Source organism: Brassica napus, chromosome C3, assembly GCF_020379485.1.
Source record: "Brassica napus cultivar Da-Ae chromosome C3, Da-Ae, whole genome shotgun sequence".
NCBI lineage: Eukaryota > Viridiplantae > Streptophyta > Magnoliopsida > Brassicales > Brassicaceae > Brassica > Brassica napus.
This window is the reverse complement of record NC_063446.1, coordinates 45506321-45514371: the sequence shown is the minus strand read 5'-3', so window position 1 is coordinate 45514371 and position 8051 is coordinate 45506321.

The window sequence follows — 8051 nt, the reverse complement described above, 5'->3', positions numbered from 1 at the left end:
ATTTAAAATCAACTTATAAAGTGTTTAATATACACAAAACTAAACACATGTAGGTCAAATTTTTTATTTTTTTAAAAGTTAATATTCCAAAATCTAACTCTAAATACAAACAATACTATAACCAATAGGTATTATAACATATGTTACCAAATCCTAAACCAAATACTATCATGACTCAATCTACATTCACTAATCTATGTTGAAAATAATTCAATTTTAGTAAATATAAATTTACATCATTTAGAAATGCTTATAATTACATGATTCAATTTTTTGCCCATCAAAATATTTCTCATAAAAATTTTAAATTATTTTAAAGATCTACTATACGAAAAGATTTGCAAAGAAGACTTATAAAAACTTACAAAGATGAGTGACTGTACGGATACACTTACAAAGAAGTCTTCTCGGAGAAGACTTCTAAAGAAGTCTTCTTACGCACATGGTTATAATGGTAAAACTAAATATATGTTTTTCTTTGGTCATAATGGGATTGAATTTGTGATACACTTTGTATTTGATTGAATTTGTGATACACTAAATACATGTTTTTTCTTTAGTTTTGCATTTGATTGAATTTATGATACACTTTTTGTATTTAAATCAAGTTTTGAGTCATTTTTGGCAATTTCCCCATTTCATTTAATTTTGAATTTTTAAATAGTTAATAATATTATTTTCATATAACTTTATATTATAATTTGTTAATCTGTTCATATGCGGTTCAACCGTGGTCGACCCAATTACTCAATGAAACAAAAATTCTTTCGGTTCAACGTCCGAGTCGAGTTTAAAACATATGATATAAGTTAAATGCATGTTTGTATATTATGAATTTTAATTTACATTTTTTGTGATGATTATTTGAAGGTTATATTTTTGAGTTTTGAAATTAAAATTATTAATAAATAAAGTATAATTGAGTTAACTAAAAATGTTAAACATAATTTCTTTGTAAGTAAATAATTTGTTTGTCAATGGGAAAAAAATAGTTTGTATTAGATTTATATATATATAATTATGATTTTATATTTATACTTTAAATTTTTAAATACAATATGTACTATTATAGTTTTAATGTATATATTTTATCTTTTTTGTGCATAAGCATAAAACCAGGTTAAAATGTTAAGAAAATTATAATTGTTAAAATAAGCTTTGTTCATAGGTCATGAATGCAATGAATTAAATTACTGCTAAAATATAGTTTTAAGGGCATCTCCAACGGTATACAAAATGTTACTCTATATTGCACTCTAAAATAGAGTAACTCTATTATAGAGTTGAATTTGCTTCAATGGTTCACTCTATACTCTATAATATAGTGAAATATAGAGTAAGGGCATCTCCAATGGTACACAAAATTTTACTCTATATTTCACTCTAAAATAGATTTACTCTATTATAGAGTTGAATTTGCTCCAATGGTTCACTCTATAATAGAGTTACTCTATAATAGAGTGAACCTTTGGAGAAAATTCAACTCTATAATAGAGTTACTCTATTTTAGAGTAAAATGTTTTGTACCATTGGAGATGGTCTAAGCCAAAAAAAAAAATTGCCAGAATGTCAATGGTGAGAATTAAAGTTTATTTGGAAAAATAAGGGTATTTTAGGTAAATTTGAGTTGTTCATTAAAGAAAATGACATGATATTTTTTGTTTTAATAGTATAGAATTTTTTTCAAGGCGGGTTTGTTTTACCAACATGCATGTCACTTAATCGAGAATGATGTGGTTGAGTTGGTGAATTATTTTATGAGAACGGGGAAGTTGGATAAATGATTGAATATGACTAATATTTGTTGGATCCAAAAAAGGAGAGGCCCACCAGGATGACGGATCTACGACCAATTAGTTTATGTAACGTAGAGTATAAGATAATCTCGAAGGTTTTATGTCAGATATAGAAGGTTTGTCTTTAGAAATTGGTATCCAAAACTCAATCAACATTTGTGGCGGGACGGTTGATTTTGGATAATATCCTCATAGGATGAAATGTTTCATGGATTGAGGACGAATAAGTCATGCTAGACTAAATTTATGGCGATCAAAACATATATGAGTAAAGACTGTAATAGGATAGAATGAGATTTCATCTGGGCTGTACTTAAGAAGATGGGATTCGATTCGTCATGGAATGTATTCCATCGGTCCAAATACAAGATCTCCAATACAAAGGTACAACTGAATTGAAAACCAAAGGGCCACATTGTCCCTTGATATCACTCAAATTACCTTAAGGAGTGATTTACTCTCTCAGATAAGAGGTTCAATTGTAGTACTTAGGGATTGAATCCACATAGATTTGTTGTTTTCGAAGTAATGCTAGACATTTATGATTAAAACAGTAAATGAAGCTAAAGTTTGGTGAACAAGGCAGTTGTTCAGATGATTGGTTTTAGGTTTTAAAAAATTAAAAATAAATAGCTAGATTCATGTGATTTCTCATGTATGACAGACAAGTATGCCTTCTATGAATTATTAGGAGTTAATAAATTTTAATTGTTCTTGAACTCAAACTTAAGTTATAATCTATCAACTTCGTTTGTTTAGATTCTAGATCTCAGATTTTAACTCTCGTTTGTTAATCATGAGAAAGTGTCGATCGATGTTCTATATGAATATCGATCGATACACCTTTCAAAACATCGATCGATATAACTGTAGTTACGTTGATCGATGTTTATTCTAGCAGTCTTTAATAGTAGGTTTGATAGGTTCTCTAATCTCCTAGACCAACTCCCGCGTGGTCAATTATATCATACTAGTTTAGTTTCAGGTAATTAACCTAACTTCCCCTTGTGCCAATTAATCCTAAGATCTAAGTTCAGGGTGATCAAGCCTAGACTTAGCATTAAGAACAACTAGATGAAGAACTATTTAATTTTCTAATTAATATTCATTTTAGCAATACATAGGTCAACCTTCGAAGAACTCTAAATCTAACGGTAAGACTACTTAGACATATTCATAAGAAACATTATGATGGTCTAAATAATACTCGATAATATAAATATGAAAAGTAAACAAAGTAGAGTAATAGAAGAAGGGAGTCTTATGATTAACTAGGGGCATTGCCTCCACACAAGCGCGGAGTTGTGGACATAGTTTTTTGTTTCATTTCAATATTTGTTAGGGTTATTGTAGCTGTCAATTTTGCGTTTTGGGTTGATCATTATTTTTCAAGTTTTTTTATTGTTATAGGGTTAGAGTTGTGATGATGAACTGTGTATGCACTGTTCTCCACTCATGAAGGACTAAACTGTGTTAGTAATGTGATTGATATAGTTCGTAGTGTTGCTTGTTGTGTCACTGAGACTTATTGTTTGTTTGTCTTTTTAATTTCTTACTTGTACTGTTGAGATTACATAAATTATATTAAGGATGTTGAGAGTACCTTTTGTTTCTGGATATTTTTTTTCCAATTTAGTTTTTTAAGTTGTGTGTATTAAATAATAATTTTTTTTTATTCTTATTATGCTGGTTATATTTTTTATTTTTATTTTTAAACTTGTTTTTTTACCGGACCTTTAAAACAAATACATGAAGACTTGTAGAAATAACTATAAAATGAGTGACAATTAGTATTTGGGCCTTAAAATGAATATATATATTTCTCATAAGAAGACAATAGCATTGGCCTGTTGACATTGAGCATGTAAGCTATTTTCATAAGACAAGAGGAGTGAGCAGGTGGAGATGTTGTTGTCGCTTTTGTATCTGTTGGGATTGTCTCTTGTATCTGTTGGTGGCTGTGTTTATTTCTATTTTTTTGATGGGTAATATGTAAACAAAAATCATTGCTAGTTGTATTTATCAAAGTTTGTAACCTACTCTGTTTTTTTGTTTATGTAATTTCACTGGTTTTGGTTGTCGTTTACGTAAGCATCTGCGAAAGTAAGTTTGTAAATTGTTAAATAGCTGGCCCTGTAGTTTGTATTTGTTTAGCTGGCTCAATGTATGTGTCGTTGAGTTTTAGTTGAGTTTATTGGTTTGGTATATTTGTTTTGAAGTTTATTTGTAAGATTAGACAAAAAGAGAGGTGATCATTAATGATTTGTCTTTTTTTGGATTCTAGTTTTTGGTGTTTTTATTGTTTGGGTTATCGTGGTTTCTTTTAAGCTGTAAAATAAAGATTTGTGTAAAATTAGATTGATAAGTAAGGGAGATAAATAAACGACCACAAATCTTGGGTATGAAATATTTTTGATTATTGATGTTAGCACAATATAGACAGTAATATAAAGGGAATTATGTGTTTATTGTTTCTTACGTAACAATGAGGAGACGAATAACGACTCGAGTTGTTTCTATGGTGAGGTCAGAGCCCTAGACAGAACGGATTTGCCCAACCACATCTGCGAGTTTAAATATCAGTTATGATATCGAAACATAATATAAACCCAGTTGCAATATGATAATATACATGGGAGTTCTAGGTTTGTGTTCGCAATCACTTGGAGATTGTCGAACAGTCTAATCTTAACAAGAGATTGATCTCAGAAGCACCCATGATGACTTCATCAATAATGGTTAGTGAGATGAAACCAATGAGGAATGGATGATCAGTTATCTTGTACATGCTTGAGCACCTAGCAACCTAAAAACGATCGACTTTCACAATGGAACCTGCTTTCAAAGATGGCATGTAATGATTAGCACGTCCGACGGGAGTAAACCCATGATTCATGGAATCTACAAATAATATTATTCAACAAAGAATCAGAAAATCAATTAAAACAATTATGTTAAATAAGTGTGATAGATCGAAGATTAACTTACCTTTTCATCAAGGAAGAGAACCGTGATTCCCACAAACTCTCTGTTTTTCTTGAAGTTCAGGGAATCCCAGAAGCGGAGGAAGCCAGAGGCTATGCTATGACTACTACGACCAAGACGGAGAGACTCGAAGATTGAGTGACGGACGCCGAGACGCCGGTTTAACGAACTGGAGAGGCAGAGAGAAACATTTTCTAAAAGATGGTTAAAGCTAAGAAGAATCAATGAGTTTTGTGGAGATACAGATTGGATTCATCAAAGATGAGAATCATATATATATGGTTTACAGAGTGGCTACAAATCAGGAACAAATATGATCAATCGATTTAAGATGTGGACATGAAGAGTTCACCGGTGAAAAAATAGATTACGAACAGACACACGGCGCAACTCTGTAACTCAGACTTGTTTGAGACAATGATGAAAAGAACTCAAACTCATGTTAAACAACAACAGTTTACAATATGAGAAAACTATAATTGTTGTAAACTTGAGCTTTTTTCATATAACGTGATGAATTACATTTAAAAATGAAACCCATAACACACTTGTAGGCCCGACCCTCAGAGGAAGCCGAATAAGTAAGGGCTTTCGACCTTCATAAATATATATTAGGTTTGACCATCAATGTACAAAGTATTATTTAGCTTAGTGGTATGAATGTTGGTGTTTATATCTCAATAACCCGGGTTCGAGCCATGCACTTGACATTTTTTCACACTTTTTAAAAGTGGGGCCCACAAAACGCTGACATGGCGCGCTGAGGAGTGAGCAAAAACTCAACTATTAATGATGAAAAGAACTCAAACTCATGTTAAACAACAACAATTTACAATATGGAAAAACTATAATTGTTGCAAACTTGAGCTTTTTTCATATAACGTGATGAATTCCATTTAAAAACGAAACCCATAACACACTTGTAGACCCGACCCTCAGAGGAAGCCGAATAATTAAGGGCTTCCGACCTTCATAAATATATATTAGGTTTGGCCATCACTGTACAAAGTATCATTTAGCTTAGTGGTATAAATGTTGGTGTTTATATCTCAATAACCCGGTTCGAGGCATGGACTTGACATTTTTTCACACTTTTTAAAAGTGGGGCCCACAAAACGCTGACGAGACGCGCTGAGAAGTTAGTAAAAACTCAACTATTATAATATAGATTTTCATTCCCATATTTTAATTTTTATCGTTTCTTGTTAAATTAGTTATGTATGTCTAATTTGTTCTAGCTTTTTTTATAAATAAATATCAATCTTGAATTTCAAAATTTTTAATCTGTTCTTTATTTCTAGAAAAATAAATAATTATGTTTTACGCATATTAAAACATATTCAGTCTGATAATAATACATTATTTATATGATTATCTATTTTAATATTTTAGACCAATTGTAATTCAAAAATACAATTATTTTTAAAAAGATTAAAGTTCTCCATTATTAACTCATATAAAATGTATTGAAATGTATATATCATCTAAAAACAAACTTTTATATATACATACATATACATATCTTTTAGAAACGGAAAATATTTAATAAATATATTTATATAAGCTGTATAATATTTTTATAATAATATGATAAAAACTGGAAAATTATTTTAAATCATTCGCATGTAAAAATATATCGTGCTCCATATAAGATATTTTTCTAGATTCGCCCCCGACATGGGTCACCTTTTGACGCCACCTAACACTCTTCATAAATCTTTCCCACCTACCTCACCAGTCACCACTCATGAGTTTGCCATTTTTTTTTTCTCAACAACTATGAGTTTGCCATTTATATTGACTCTTCTCCTCATAAAATTATATTACATTCGTTTCTTTTATATTTGTATAATTCCACGTACAGTTACAAAATTTTCTAAGACTTTAATTTATTGTTTATACGTATATTTGGCTAGCTACTGACAATGATGAGTCACTATAAATTTTCGAGAAATTGATCTATCATTACGTATATTGAGATGGCGAAAGTAGTCAACTAGACAAAATCAACAACTACCACCCCGCCTAATTCATCTAAGCCTCATCTTATGTCGTAATGCTTACACAATGGGTAAAACAACAATTGTACACCCATTTCTTAATATCTTTAAACAATACTAAATATTGTCCATGCATGGCGATTATTCATGATCAAATATGACAACATGATGATGCCAGAATTTTTATATGTTAAATATATCAAATATTCTCGACCATTACTCCTCTCCCACCAAACCCAACTCCATATGAGTTGGTCTCTCCAACCATCATCACATTCCTACCATCATCAAACTGACCTTTCACCCACCTAAATTTATAAATTATTTTAGTTTTGTTGGATTCAATTATCCTAATGTGTATTTATATACTATTAAAAGAGAAGTACAATACTCAAATACCCCTTAATTTTTTAAAATATTTACAATGGCATACCACTGAAGTTATTAATTAAATTATCTTTTATGATATTTTTTCTTTTTCTCTTTAATTAATGTCTTTATAAAATCAAATTCTAACTAAAAATTTATGGCAACAATAATTAATAAATCTATGTTTTTGTATTCTTTGTCTTTTCCTATTTATTTTATATGTGTGTGTTTGGAAATAATTAATTCCATATATAAATTTCATAATTAAATACATACATTATACGGTAACTATTTTACTAATTCCATATATACAAATATATAGTATACACAACAATTTTACTATACATTATCATAAAATTTTAATCAATAAATAGTATATACAGCAATTTATTATATAATATCATAAAATTTTGATCTATAAAAAAATAAAAATACATTTGTGCGGATATACGAGTCATATTCTATAAATATATGGTTTACATGATAAAATAAAATTACTCAATATAAATTATAAAATTATTGTGTTTAGAAATGTCATATTAAACAATTATTTGAACGGGTAAATTTTAAATATATATATTATAACTAATAAAAAAAATTATTTATAAAAAATAAAAAACAATAAAAAATTTATTTATAAAAAATAAAAACAAACATCTGCGCGCGCGGATCAAGCTCCAGTACAATTTAAAGCACTAAAGTATTTTGACTGAATTCGGACGTATTTTCAATATTTAATGACAGATTCTAAAGTTAGCACGCAATCAATTATATTTTACTCTAGTAACAAGGAAATTTGAAAAGACTCTATTTAACGGGTCCCAACAAAAAAATCAAAGGTTGACATATCCTCTCCGGACAAAAATTTTTTCCATATGCTCGATTTTCTTTTTTTCTTTAT